Raw genomic sequence first — 15,953 nt, forward strand, 5'->3', positions numbered from 1 at the left:
CCAGATGTTTTTTTTTTTTTAATGTGGAAAAAATTCATTGGCTTCTATATAAGGAAAAAAAATCCTGGAAAATTGAAATCAATAAAAGTATAATTAAATGCCTACAGAGTGTAATATTATGCTGTGTATTTCAGTATATCTCTATTTAAATATTAACAAAATAAATGTAAACTAAAAGAACAAAATGATTTATCTTTAAGAGAATTCAAAATTGTAAAAATTATGAAAAATCTTTGCAAAATTATGAAGGCATTATATTTAATACCTGATGTAGATGTATTGTTACCTTGGAAATGAAATACGACAGGTGGCCCAAACTTCATAATGGTGGAGAAGTAAGAGGTCTCCAAACTACCCTCAATCTGCTTGCTAAAAAGGGCAAAGTGTCTCAGGGGACAGGAATGAGTCAAAAGGTGAATAATCTCCATGATTATAACAACCACTCTGCACTTCTCTGGCATAGTAAAAGGTGTATAATGTGACATTGGACATTAAATATTCAATATTTCATATATGTTTTAGCAATCTTTTTTTTCTATTCCTACATAAGAGACACAGAATGAATATGTCAGCTGTAATGTGTACTGCATGCTACTGGTGCATAGCCTGTCCCTTGAGTAAAGATCAAGTTTACTTTCGATGTCATAACAAGATGTGTCTGGCAGTTCCTAAAACTAGATCCAATAAATATTTACTTGATATTTCCCTAGACAAGTGTCTGAGAATTTATTTCCTAGCAGACTTTCAGACTGGATTATATTATCCTTTTGTTAATTTTTATATTATACTGGCTACATACACACAACACAGACATATAATCACAAACACACACAACTTACATATAAACACATGATTATAAAGACCAGGCATCTCACATCTCCAAAGAAAATTGAAGTACAATTTTTGCTTTCTTTTTATTTTTCTGGTATAACCTGGAACCCTGCCAGTCACTCTAGAAGTGCATACCATCTGTGAAATTAATTTGAAATTCACTAACTTTAATTTGCTTGCCTCTTAATCTACTATGGCATCCCTCCAAATTTATTTTTCCAAGTTCAGACTTTAATTTTAATCTGAGATCCTTCTCCTGAGTGCAGTTTGGTAGCTTTCATTAGAAACTGTCCATTTTAACAGCTAACTACTCATATTTCCCATGACCCTAGTCTTTGATTTAGTAGTTTATGTCTCAGACTGTCTGTACAGTTAAGAAGGAACAATGTTTGTTAGTTCTGCAAAAGCTCAGGGAAAGAGCTCTCGAATCATTAATTGTTAGTTGCCATTTTTAATTTCATTTCTAAAATTGGAAGGACCAGACTTGAAAAATTTTAGAAATTTTCACCCTGATGTCAAAGTTGGACAAGGCAGGGAAGAGATAGGGTGAGGAACGACTCGGGTTTAAAAAAAAAAAAGCCACTTAGCTTTTTACCCTAGAAGAACACTTGAAGTAATTTTCAGGAAATCCTTGTATAAAATTACTATCTCTACAGCTCTCCAGGCATTACTGCAACCAATGAGTTGTAGCTATAATCATCCAATAAAATCTCAGTGCTCATTTTTGAATGTAGAGTGACATTTTTCTGTACATTTGACCTACTTGTGAGGTCTTTTTTTTTTGTATGCTTTTCCCTCACACAATCTAATACTAGGGAAGATCAGTTCTTTTGGTTTTTAAATGTCTTTTTGATCTTTTTAAATCTCATTCAAGTATACTTGAAAATTTTATCACTGATTTCTACTATACAGTGGCTGAGGAGCTATTAACTATGACAGATGATGTGCAAAAGTGTTTTATTTCCTATTAAAAACTCAAAAGAACTTCAAATGATGCTGCTGAAGCTGCTGCTGGTAATAGTACTTTCTGCTATGTTTTTTGAAAGTATTTCTCTTCGCTTCATTTATGTACGTATGTATGTATGATGTATGTATTTTGGCACTGGGAATAAAAGCCAGGGATGCTCTACCACTGAGCTACATCCTTAGCCCTTTTTCACTTTTTAAATCTTTGAGATAGTGTCTTACTAAGTCTCTAAGTTGCTCAGGCTGGCATCAAAAATGTTATCCTCCTACCTCAGCCTCCCAGAGTACTGGGATTACAGGTGTGTACCATCACCCCTGGCATTTCCTTCAGTAATTTTTAAAAAACTGATAAAAGAAGAATAATAACTTTCTGTTAAATAACTGATTTAGGTAAGAAAAGGTGTTTACTTTTACTAAAGATAAGCTGCTATGTTTAAATAAAAGTAATATATTTTAAAATTTTCATTTTTAACGTGAAAATTATTGGCTGTCATTAATACACTGACTTATCACAATAATAGTGAAGATTTCAAAACTTCTCATACTACATTTTTCCTTGCATTTCATTCATTTGCATATTACATGATGACATTATCAGGTATTTGCCAATTGTGTTGCCTTTATTTTTCTGGGAAGTAAGTTCTACTAGTGAAAAAACTGTCTCCTGTGTCTTTCATTGAATGTTATTATTCCTTTAAAATATCCCTTACTTTGTTTAGAGATTCTAGTAGCCCTTTAAAGTAATCACTGATTTTTTTGAATCTTTAATTTTATTTTTTTGTTTATAGGTATGCCTTTTCAATTTGGCTTCAATTCTAAGTTGTTTGTCATAAAGAATGCTCAAAAAAATTGGAAAGCTTGAATTACCAGCCATTTAAAATTTAAGTAGTTTTCACTAGTGTGCTACATTGTGTGCATGTGTGTGTGTGTGTGTGTGTGTGTGTGGAGAGAGGACTCAGATCATTGTAATTCTTCATCAGTAGGGGTATCGGACTTAACAGTAGACCTAAGCCTACTTCTATTTTATACCTCCCTTAAAGAGTCACCATATTATATCAGCAATAGGAGTAAAATTTAAAAAAAAACCTAGCTTCAATTATTTAACAGAAATTTATCATCGTTGGTTTCTGAGCTTTAAAACATAAATAATATAAAATATAAGGCATGGGAAATAACTAAATGAGAAAAATCACCTAAAATATGAAAACTTTAAGCATAATTCAATTTGAATTCACATAATTCAAATTTTGTAATGTCTCCAACAGAAAAGTGGTAGGGCGCAGCTAAAATATGGCTTGTACTTTAGGACAGAAATTTTTCCCAAATCAGTTGGTATCTGATGACAGGTTAGGAAGACAAACTGGTACCACCAGACTCCTGATTTCCTTTTGTGCAGGCAAAGTGCTCACCAATCACAAGGACCTCCTTTATCCATGTTATGGCTTGTAACAGTCATAGCACAAGGTTTTTTTAGAGGTGGCTGGATATAGGGTTTGCGAATGTGAATTAAGGTTGTGTGTTACTAAATTAGCTCACTGATTGAAATTAGCACAGTTCTGGGTATGGCTAAGTAGATTTACTGGAGGCAGAAGCCCCACCCTGCAAGTGGGGGCGCTGCCAAAAGGCTTGTGGTCTTGATGGGATAAAAGAGAAAGGTGGGTTTACTGCTGCTGTTGCTGCTTGCTGTTTGGCTGCCTTCTTCCTACGATGTGGGCTGTGTATCCTCTGTGATGCCCCTCTGCCATGCTATCTTGTGTTGGAACCAGCCAACCATATATCAAAACCTCTACAAATGGTAAGCTGAAATAAATCTTTCTTCCTTTAGTGTTGGGTGTTGTGTATTTTGTTTTGCAATGAGAAAAGTAACTAAGACCATCCCCTCTCAAAACTAAAAACTGTCTTAAGCATATGAAAACAGTCCTACTGCCATGCCCAACTGAAAGACCTCTCTCAGTTGGCCTCACAGGCTTGCTTGGGCACTGGTTATCTCAGCAAGCAATAGCATTGCGAGGCACATAAAGGTTTGGTTTTCATTTTCAACCACACAACTCCTACCCACTTGAGAACCCTCACTGAGAAAAACTGCCCCAAAAGGAAGTAGTCCCACTCCTCTCCCTCCTGTTCTAAAAACAGATTATTGAGTGAAATTCTCTTGATCAATGAGTTAAAGAGGTTTTTTTAATATGTCTCCCGAATACACACACAGTACAACTGTTGAGTCATCTAGGACTTAGTCTGTCCATCTTTGAGATATTTGCATAACAGAACCTAGGTTTAATATACAGGAAGACGCACTATTCAGATTCCTGAGGACCCAGCCAGAGAGGGCATAGAGAGCTATGAGTCTCAGTGGTTTGCTTTTGGGTCAGTGTCTTGCTATTCTACTTGAAATTTCTAGCCAGTGACTGAGCCAAGTAGTGGCAGAAGAGGTGTGGTATTTTTATCAAGTGCAAGGCTCCTCCAATGAGCGGTTTTTGTCTGGAGAGGTCCTGTGGGCTGTTAGAAACTCTAGATCTATACTATCTAACCTGCTCCTTTCCTTTTGTAGGAATTACTGCCCAAGAAACTACTTTTACTCCCAAGTCCCATTTCAGTCTTCTCATCATGGAAAATCAAAAATGTCACCATTGGTGCCAAGAGGGATGAGATGAGGTTTTGGGATTGGACCCTTCACTAGCTGTTTAATAATGTGGATCCCATCCCTTGTAGATAACCCCTAGGCCAAAGTGGTTGCTTAATTGTAAAAATGTTCACTTAAATTAAGCTAGGGTGTGGAGCAGCAAAGATGCCCTGGAAGAGGGGTATGCTGCAACCAATGCTGTGGTAAAACCAAGGAATAATAAAAATCAAGGCAATGCAATTGCATGGTTATTACTACATTGTATTGAATCCTTTTGATATCTTGGAAAGAAGCCCTGACCTTATTCAGTGGAGGAGCTAAAAAAACTATTATTAAGCATAAGTTTTGATAGAGTGGTTCAACTCCAAAGATAGTTGAATGTTAAATGAAGAAGATCTGTGACATCAGTGTCAGGCTTTAGTTGGAAAAAAATGAGAACCTTGACTTGTGGGTTGGAGTGCCTGTAGAAGTTGCTCACTCTCAATCCTAAAAGCTATATCTCCCCCAAAGTCAGAAGATGAGCAACCCCCATCAGAAGCTGTCCCTACTGCTTTCGTGCCTCCAGGGCTATAATTGCTCTCCTGCTCGAGGCCTATGCTTCCAGAGCAAAGGGCAGCACAGGTCGGCTGAGGATAGATGAAATCTGATAAGGCCGGCCTACATTCCAATGAAGCTGAAGACCTGGCCATAATCGGGCTCATTCAGGCTGGAGTGAACCCATCATGCCGGAGGTTGAAGGTGCTTGATGAAGAAGGGCTGCATCTAGGCTGGTTATTGAAGACTTTATTGGGTTGGACTGAGGGCTCTTTTCTTAGGGTATAGGACTTAACCCTGAAAAAGCCCCCAGGGGATAGTATAACTTCACAGATGTAACTCTTAAAGCTTGAACAAAGTAGTGACCCACACAGAGCAAAGTGGAAATACTTACACTGGCTACTGGAATAGCCTAGAGAAAAATAATCAAAAGGTTGAGCAAAGTGGAGATGATGAAATGGGCATATTACATGAGATCAGGAAAACCATCACAAGATTATACTCCTTTGGAAAGTCCCCAACACCACACTTACACCAGGACACCAAGAATGCATTGTTGAGAGGGCCATCCGAATCACTGTAGCTCAGTGTTGCCTGCCTTGGTTGTCTTCTGTAGCCTGGGATGGGGGAAGAAGAAACCATCACAAACCTTGGCTCAGTAATAGCAATGGGGATAACAGGGCCCCAAAGCAATAGAGGTCAGGAAACAGTTTTTAACACCAGAAGCCAGGAACTCATTATTTTCATAAGAACAGATGAGATCAGCGCGGCAGCAAAGCAGCGCTGACCCACAGAGAACAAGGGAGATGGTTAATACAGCATGGTGTTCCTTTGGGGGGAAAAATCGACTGACAACACAATCAGTAGAAAATAAAAAATTGAAGAGCAGGAGGCTGAAGATTCTTGTCCAAATAAAGCCACATTCCCTTGCCCAGTTTCTAGTCCTGGATTAGTTTTCAGGCTGGAACCCACTAACTAAAGAGGGATGCTCAGGGGAGGAAGCCTGCCACACACCGTAAAGATTCTTCCTGTCCTCCAACATAGCCACAGCTATTCAAGTGACTAGCTCCTGGAGGAAGGGTAATACCCAAATGTTGAGAGTTTAGTTAGACCAAGGGTCTATGTTAATGCTAACACCTAGTGATCTAAAGTATCTTTGCTTAACATGAGGTACAGACAATAAGAGGATTCTGGCCAATTTCTGGGTCCAGTGGGTCTTCAGACATGTCTGGTAATCACTCCTCAATTCCTAAATGATTAATTTGGACTGATTGATATGCTTGACTTTTGGAGAAGCTCTTACATTACATCCCGGTGTCATGAGATAATAGCCATTGTATTAGGTCCTGGGAAGCTCATGAAGCTTCTGAAACTACCTCCTCCATGCCCTGACAAGGATCATTCATCAAAAATGGTATCATATCCATGGGGACAGATGTTGGACACAGCTTAGAAATATGAAGGATTCAGTAAGGGTGGGTCTTAACATACCTCAATTTAATTCCTTTTACTCCATGCAGAAAATAACATGGATCCTGGAAAATAACCACAGATAACCACAAGGCAACAGAGTTGTAGCACTGGTCAAAACTACTGCCCATGATGAGGTTTCATTGCTACAGAAAATTAACAGTATTTCAGGTACGTAACATGGACTCATTGATTTGATGAATGTATTTTTCTTTCCTGTCTTACATGGCAAAAAGGACCAGAAACAGTTCCCTTTCACAGGGAACAAATAACCCTATTTTATCTGCCACTGTGCCTGAAAACAGAACTTTCTCAGTTTCTGTTATGTTGTCATCAGAAGAGCTCTGGACAATGTGGATGTTCTGTAGAGTACCACATTGCCCAGCTATGTGATGGGGTGCCAAAGGTAGGAAATAAATTCTTTGAAAATGTATGGAATAGCCATTAACCAAAGTTCTTAGGTGTTCAGGGCATAAGGTTTGGCTGGGCCATCTCCTTCACAGGAAATGGTTATATCTTGCATCCACCTTCTACCATAGAGAAGGAAACACAATGCCTAGCCTGCAAGTTGGAAGTCTGCCGTCAACACATTCAACACCTACGTGTATTTCTCGGGCCCTGAGAATGAGTTAAATGAAATGCTGCCTTGCTAGGTACAAGCTTCAGTAGGATGGGCTCTGTGGCAAATCTGAGTTGCAGGTGCCTGGGCATCCTGTGATCCAGCAGGCCTGGCTACTCCCTGTGGTTGGAGCTAAGAGCACACGAGATAAAGAAGGGAGACAGACAGGACCTAGAGGCTGGTGAAAGGCCCAAGTCAGAGGGTGGCGGCCTTTGGTGCTCCTTTCAAGGCTACTTTCATCCTCTAGTAGGCCATAGAGAGCCATCAATTTTTGTTTCTGTTTTAAAGAATAACTTGGCAATTGAAGCTCTTATATAAACTTTGCTAAGGAACTGTGTGCAGGATGGACTGAAGGATCAAGTGGGAAATTTAGCTTTTGATATTTTCTCATTTCTCTCACTTCTCACCTTAAAAATCCTTACCCAAAACATTCACCTAATAAAGGAGGGCTTGGGGAAAAAGAGGAATTAAAGCTCGGTGTGACCCAGACTCACTTTGTTTTTCTCTCTGTTTGATTCAAAGCTGATTTCACACCCCCTATCCCTACCTCCTGCATGTTAGTTGTCTAGAAAGCAGCTATTCCACCTCCTCCAGAAAACCGGGAAAGTCATTTCTATCAATGTCTTCATTACCACAAAGATCCACTACAACTGAATTATGTCTTGGGGGAATTCACAACGTGCTTTTGCCTGTATACTGTAAGTATTGCTTTGCCTGTAAAGGACTCTTCAGGTCCTTGGAGAATAATGTTATTTATTCTTTGCAGGTCTTTCAGAGCCTTTTACAAGTATTTGAATTCCAACAGACTGCAAATGTTTTCTAACAGGAAGAATACTGGAACTGTTTTCAGATAGATCTTAAAAATTGAGGTAGACAATGATAAAAATACAAGTAGACTTTTACTTGCAATGGTCAAGACAAAGCAAAAATGTCTTTTAATATAAGATTTTTCTTTTAGGATAAAGATAACTACTTCTTTAGTTAAATTGTAATCATAAATATTGGTGGAATTAATGTATTAGTTATATAACTCAGAGGACAGTAACACAGTTTGCCAAAAAGCCTTAAAAGAGACAAAACAAAGAGAGAAAATTACATTTTGCTCTGTCAGATGTAAACACAGACATACAGGCAGCCTTATATGTTGATGCTACTTGTATTTTTCTTAAATGTACATAATTAAAGTCAAGTGTTTCAACATGTTCTTGGAGCAAGACCAGTTTAGATCTTGCATGAGAGCTCCCTCCACTGGAGTCTGCTTTAACACTCTGCCTCCTGTTTACTTTCTTTCTTCAGAAGTTCCCTTCTTGGATCCCTCCTAGTGCTGGGAGATTAATCCAACAGAACACTGAATTATGTCCTTCAGGAAAGCTGCAACCAAGCCCGTTTATCAATCCAAGGAGTCTGCACTAGAGACAGAGAGAGAGAGAGAGAGAGAGAGAGAGAGAGAGAGAGAGAGAGTGAGAGAGAAACTCGTATAGTTCTTCTTGTCTTTCTTGAGTCATATAGGCAGCATAGAACATACTTCTGGAAGCTTAGAGCATAAATTGACTATAACCATAGGCCTCCAAAGTCTTGTTTAACAAAAGTACATTTTGATAAATTACTTTCAAGGGAAAGTTGGAAATTTATACCTCAAAAACTCCATCCCAGGGTCACTCTGCTTTCTTCAAGTCTATGTATTTGGGCTGTATTCCTAAGAAATGAAAATTTAGGATATTTAATATTGTTTTAGGGCATTTAGGTTAATCAAATATTCTGGCGAGTTCAGGGTGACCCATTTGCTCACACTCAGATTGCATATTTTCCATAAATTGGACTAAAATAGGACCAGATAATTAACACAAGTGGTGTAGGTCATTTTCAACCATTCTTGTGAGGTTTAAAGTTCATCATGATGAATATTCATTGTTAGCTGCATAACATTTATTAAGCTATGTAAGTATTTTGAAAATATTTCTTCATCTAAAAATGGATCTATTAACACTTTATCTCAAAGTGTTGTTTCAAAGATTAAGTGAAAAGGGAATGTGAAAGTGCTTTTCCAGATATGAAAACTATTGTGAAAGCTACTGTATGTCCGTGGAACAGTAAGAGAGATGCTTTCAGAGTGACTGCCTGAGATTCACAATCAAATCTGTGAGGACCACTTGTAGAAGAACACCTCAAGGAAGGCACAAACGCTACTTTGTAGAGACAGGTGAATAACCAAATAACCTTTGGCCCAGTCGGGTAGACACAGTCGATGAGGAAAAGAACCCTGATGTTATTTTCCAAATTCTTTCTAAAGAAAGAAAAGAGTGAGGTTTCATCTTGGAAGATTTATCGTGAAGTTCTTTTTATGAGTGAGCAAATCTAACACCCTAGGTTGACAAGGTCGGTGAAGTCTAAGAATTTTTTGCATTATTTTTACCACAAAGCCAACAGAAACCATCTGATACATGTAACCTTGGCAAAATAAGCTTGTGTCGTCACAGTGTTGTGAGAATGTACACGTTTCTCTGCACTCAGTTTTAATCATTTTGACTCCCTGCTATGTTTCTCCTTTCCCTGTGGAATGAATCCAATCACATCAGTAGTAGCTCAATAAATCTCGAATAAAGGTACTCGTCCTGCTTATATATGGTAGAAACACCCTGGTAAAATGTTGAACTTAAATATTGTAAATTTCAAACATTGAAGAGACTCAGGGGCACCTTGCATATGTGGGCCACCAAAGGATACTTCAGATCTTCTTCCATGGAGGGGTTGCACCTTATCATCTGGAAATCATTATATAATAGGTTCAGTAAATGCTTGCTGATGATTGTCACATTTAATTATTTCATGATTTATTTTACTACCTATGACCAATGAAAATGCGAAGCAACAATCCTTAGAAGTTCAGTTTTCATTGCACTGCAGTACTTTAATGTGAGTTGGATCTCATTACCTCCATTTATCCTTCTTCTTTTGTTTTACCTAGTAGAATTATGTGCTTCTTTTTCAGTATTCAAATAATTCTTTGTCTATCCCTCAACACATTCCATTTCCTTGCCTCCCTTTCAAGGAGACTGTGTACTCCTTGAAGGTGTTTTTTTATGCTTTTAGTATGTAGCACAGTGCCCAATGTCACATATAGTCTCAATATACTGTTGTTGACAAAAGACAGTGACAAAAGAAAATATTTTCATTTTCTCTCTCCCGTGTTAAGATCCTTGAGATGTAACAAGATTGTATCCTCAGGAAACAATATTCATAAGTATAGGCACAGCTTCTTGATTCAACAATTTGCTCATAAAGCCTACTAAAATTTCTGAAATTCCCAGGGGATGAAAGGAAATGATAATTTTTGTTGTTGTTGTTGTTATTTGGGCATGGGGCATTTGAAGTGAACAGCTGGGACTACATCCTCCTTGCACTTTGTTCATACATAAGGAGAAATGAAAATTCTGAAAAGACATCTGTATTGTAAATCAAAATACGTTGCTGAAATCAATGTTGAGTTGACATTCTGCTTGCAAATATTCTTTTGAGATGGTTTCTTGTAAATCTCTTTCCCATCTGGTTTTTATGTCTGTTCTGGGACTTGTATGCATCAAGTTGTCTAGGATCTGCTCAGAATGTTGAAATAAAGTGTGTGGCTTTTAATAAAAGGGTAGATGGGAGGGGAAGATACTGTCTTAGTCACATCTAAAGTGCTTATATATCTTGTAGTTCAGAGAAACTTCTAGAAACTTTGGCATGTGGTTTCTTAGAATAAGAAAAGTTACTTGAAGTCATGAAATAATCCCATCATGCAATTTATATTTTTGTAAAGAACATTTGCTGGGGGATAATTTTTATTTTTAAACACAGGAAGAGTGAGCAGGAGAAAAAGAGTTTGTGATTGCAATTTCCTCTCTTTGCCATAATTGCACTATTTCCATTAAATTAATGATGGAGAGGAACAATTGTTTACGTAAAAGTTCCTTTCCTTATTGAAATCTAGTTAATTTGGGAATATGAATCTCTTTTTAAATGACAAATTCAACGATGACAAAGAAAACAATTAAATCTGGATGTGTGACGATAACTAAGCCACAATTATGACTTAACATCTGGAATTGCTATCTCCCCTTGATCTTTACAAAGGAGCAGCATTCTGGATGGACCTCTCCAAAGTGAGAATCCAATCATCATCTGCCATGACTATGATGTATCATTTACCCAAAGCTCCTCTTTAATTGCAGGCCAATGGCTCATCTGTACACAGCAACTAATTTTGCATCCATGCAAGGGAAAGGGACATTATTTTACACCTTGAAAAGACAAAGCTGTCTCTTGCTTTCCATATACTATGCACTGTGTGTGTGTGTGTCTGTGTACAGCTCACAAGCAGATAGGAAGAAGAGAAAATACTCAAGTAGCTTGACATAACCCTGAGTATTCTCCCCACTGATGAAATGCATAAATATGGAAATAGGACTCAGTAGGTGGGAGCTTTCTCTCCAAGAGTGAAGATCAGTCTGTTAACTTTGCTCATTAGTTTTTTTTTGCTTCTGACTCAAGCAATAGAGTAAGATATAAGAAAGAAATAAAGGGAATTAAAAACCTCTGCCTTATGATTCATTAGTGATCACTGTTGTGTCCCCTGGAGACCTGAGAGAAATTAAACCACTTCAGTGTTTTCTTCTTTCCAGCAGAGCTCCCTCATCTTTGTGTTTAATGTTCAACCTTCCTTACTCAAGAACTCACTTCACTGGAGTGAATGACTTGATTATTGTATATTAAAGTTTTAAAGCAGAACAGGACAAACCATCCCGGAAAATGGAATATTTTAAAAATCTCCATTGACTCCTCATTTATCACTAGAGATTTCCTAATTCTTTATTTTTATTAGTCCAGGTTTTCAGTATATAATGACTACATGCACTGTGAGGAAAGTATAACACTTCTGAATTCTTTTTATGCTTCTTTTCTTTCCCTCTGCCTCTCTCCATCCATTGCTAAGGATTTCCTTTACTTTTTATTACTTTCATTGATATATTTTAGATATACACAATGATGACATTCATATAGGGAATTTGAGCCTGTTTGTAATATGTCTTGATTCTTTTTCTCTCCATTTCCCTCTCCTCTCTTCAATCCCCTCCTTATTTACAAAAGCTTTACTTCCATTTTTTTCTTTCTATTTTTTTCTCATCCCTTCCTTCTTTTCTCCATTTTCCCTCCCTTGTTCCACTTCCCATGTGAACATTTTCTTCACATTTCTCAATATTTATTATACACATTGGTCCTTATTTACATATCTGGCTTCTCATGCCAGAGAAACAACACAATATTTAAACACGTGTATCCAATTTATTTCACTTAAGGTCTCAAAGTGCTTGTATTTACCTAGATATGCCTCAAGTTTATTTTTTTATGTCAGAATAGTACTCCATTGTGTAAAAATACCACAACTTCTTTATGTATTCATCCACTGATGGGCATTTGGGTTGTTGTCAAAATTTAGCTACTATAAATTGTGTTACTATAAACAGCATATATTGTGTGGTATATATATGCGGTATATGTGTGTATATATTGCTGTGGTATGATGCTTTTAATTCTTTGGGGAAGAAGCCAAGAGGCTTCTAATAGCTGGGTCAAATGGAACTTCTAGTTTTAGTTTTTTGAGGAATAGCCACACTGATTTCCACAGTGGTTACACCAGTCAAAGCTCAGAAGGGTTCATTTTTCCCCCACAGCCCTTCCAACATTTGTCATTGCTTGATTTCTTGCTGACAGCATTCTTTCATTTTTTCTGGGGTGAGATGGAATCTCAGTGTCATTTTAATTTGCATCTCTTGAATGACCAGTGATGTGGAACATTTCTTCAAATATTTATTTGCTGTTTATTCTTCCTTGTCTGAGAAGTATATATTCATTTCACATGTCCATTTTTGGATTGGATCTTTAAATATGGGGAGGTCTGATTTTCTTGAGAGAGAATTACAGGCCCTTCTCCCTAATGAATATAAATTCAGAAATCCTCAGTAAGATATTGGCAAACACAATGCAACAGATTATTAAGAAGATTGTGCATCATGATCAAGGAGGATTTATTCCAGGGATGCAGGGATGGGTCAATATATGAAAATCAGTAAATGTAATAAACCATATCAAAAGAACCAAGGACAAAAACCACATGATAATCTCAGTAAATGCAGAAAAAAGCATTTAACAAAGTCCAACATCCACTCACGATAAAACCCTACAAAAATTGGAGTAGGTAGTCTTTATCTCAATCTAATAAAAGCCATCTATGACAAACCAACAGCCAACATCATAACTGACCAGTCAAAAACTGAAAACTTTCTCTGTAAAACCAGGAACAAGACAAGGATTCTGATACTACCATTCCTATTTAATATAGTCCTGGAAATGTTTTGTTTGTTTGTTTGTTTGTTTGTTTGTTTGAAACAGGGTCTCACTATGTAGTTGAGACTGACCTAGAACTCACTATGTAGTCCAGGCTGGTCTTGAACTCACAGTGATCCTCCTGCCTCAGTCTCCCGAGTGCTGGTATTACAGGCATGCACCACCATGCCTGGCTTAGTTCTGGAAATGTTAACTAGGGATTTCACTATTATTTTTAAGGCAGAATGTCTTTCAGGAAAATCCTCTAAATTTAGAGTTCTCTTTTCTTTTGTTAGTGTACATAGTCATTTTTGAAGTCCACAAGAAAGATTTTTTTTCCAAGGGAAGTTTTGGCTACATATATTTTTTACTTTACTGGTTAACAAGTAAATTTTACTCGCTTGTGCCACCCAAGCTAGCACCATGTATGTCCTAGAAGCAATTAACAAGAAACCTTGCCCTTGCTGATCTTCAGGAAAGATTTCTGGCTCTATTCTTATGAGACTATACATATAGCCCACCCATTTGCGTTCCTACTACATGTGCATACCTCATCTTAGCTTCTCCCAAGCCCATGAGCAAGCTCAGAGTTCAGGGAGCACATCATTCTGAAGCCTAAGGACAAGCATCTCACCATGCACATGATAATCCTTATAATTAGGTTACAAAAGTGTCAATTAAATTTATCTGTTAGATAACAAATGCTTACAATTAGGATTCTCCAATCTTACATGGGATTAAAGCTAATGGTCAAGCAAGGATTTTCTTTTTCCTAATTATAGACGACTTTATCCAGATATCTTAAGTAATATTTTCCCTTGTGGTTATGCTGTATTCTAATTCTCCATGTTAGTCTTTCAGTCTCTTTTTAACTCTGGAGGCTTATCCATCTGGCCTTTCTCAGGTACCTCTATTCATCATGTCAGAACTTTCTGTAAATTTGTATAGTGTATTACTATAGAATCATGGCTCATTGCCCAACACTGTAATTAAGTATAGTGACACCTGCATGAAGTAAAATAGTTGTTTATTGTTAGTCATATCACTAATATCTGATATAATGAGTGCTCATGAATGTTTGCTGTAATGGGTAAATGTTTGAAAGAGTTGTCACTGCATGTATGTCTTTACACATGCATGTGTACACATGCAGAGCATGTTGTAGCGTGTCTGTAGGTTTATTAGTGATGTTCTAGGATGTTGTGCCTTTTGAGTTCAGTTGGTTCTCTTGTTTGGAATGGAGTTTGCACAAACAAGTCATTTTAATGCCAGCCACTTTCTCTATTACACGGAGACATGGCCCCATTAAGATGGCTATAAAGACAATAAAAGCTAACTTAGTATAGATCATGTCACTTTTGAAGTGGTCCCAATTCAAGATAATTGAAGCCTCCTTGGTCCATTGAGAACTATCATGTGCTATAAATGGTGTTAGCGGTTAACTATTCAGAAACTGATGTATTTGAATACGTTTTGGTTGTTCTGGGTAATGGTTAACTTCAAAGAGCAAGATGAGCACCTGGGAGATGACTCAGCTATGACACTGTTTATTTTTAGACAAACAGAATAGTGGTTTATTCCTTTTATAAAGGAACAAAGGGGGAATTTGTGAGTAATTCATCAGACAAAGACACAAGTGGCAAGGAAAACAATACAACTGTAGGACAATATTTTGTTCATGCTAGTCTGAGTAGAGGTGGCTGGCTTTTATCATGATTTTTTTCAGCGAAGAAGCAGAGGATGTTTCCTCCCCTTCCTCCAGACAATCTCACTAATAACTTCTAGAGGGGCTCATTTGTCTCTTGTCACAGAGCACGGTTTCTGTGAGAGAATGTAAGTAGGGAGAAGTAAGAGGGCAGAAAAGAATCCCTCAATATTCTGCTTTCTAGAAGGCCTACTGAGTTGTTTAAAGCTTTCTTTTTCTGTATGAGAGCTTTTACTCAAATACACATTAAAAGCTGAAATGAAGACACATACTCAACACATTAAAAATAAATGCTAAGCTGGCTGGGATGGCACCTACCTATCATCCCAGTGCTCTGGGAAGCAGAGGTAGGAGGGTTAAAATTTTGAGCTCAATCTGATCTGGTCAACTTAGTGACTTAGCAATGTTCCGTTTCAAAATAAAAAATAAAAAAGGGCTGGGGATGTAGCTCACTGCAAAATCCCTGAGCTCTAAATACTCAGTATTTCAGGTACTCAGCCCAGCTGCTTTTGCAGCAAAAATAACTGTAGGATGATTTGGATTCAGGCTGCACTGAGTGCACATGTGTGCCAGGAGTGAGGTTGTGTGTGCCTGTGATTACTGTTCTATGGATTTTGAAATACTTATATGAGGAAAATATTATTAGGGACCCACCTCATATATAAAACAAATACATTTTTTAATATATTACTAAGATTATTTCAGGCTTTAAAATCAAAATTTTGGTTGCAATAAGAGACATTAACTATCCTTGAAGTATGAAATAGGGAAGTGAAATAATGAGGTATTTATTATTTTATATTATATTCTTTCTTCTCAGAAGGAAGTAGATTGGAGGAGTATAA

At 37.4% G+C, this 15,953-nt stretch overlaps 1 long non-coding RNA gene across 1 annotated transcript in view; it reads left to right on the forward strand.

The window, feature by feature from the left end:
• Positions 1 to 7,730, forward strand: part of LOC104859036 — a 19,355-nt gene extending 11,625 nt beyond the window's left edge. Inside the window, exons 2-3 of the long non-coding RNA XR_779268.2 lie at positions 6,472 to 6,592; positions 7,563 to 7,730. This is a non-coding gene — a long non-coding RNA (uncharacterized LOC104859036). The remainder of the gene's footprint in view (positions 1 to 6,471; positions 6,593 to 7,562) is intronic.
• Positions 7,731 to 15,953: the final 8,223 nt, after the last annotated feature.

The sequence above is a fragment of the Fukomys damarensis genome, unplaced genomic scaffold (genome assembly GCF_012274545.1).
Source record: "Fukomys damarensis isolate Sample0158 unplaced genomic scaffold, DMR_v1.0_HiC HiC_scaffold_5, whole genome shotgun sequence".
Lineage (NCBI taxonomy): Eukaryota > Metazoa > Chordata > Mammalia > Rodentia > Bathyergidae > Fukomys > Fukomys damarensis.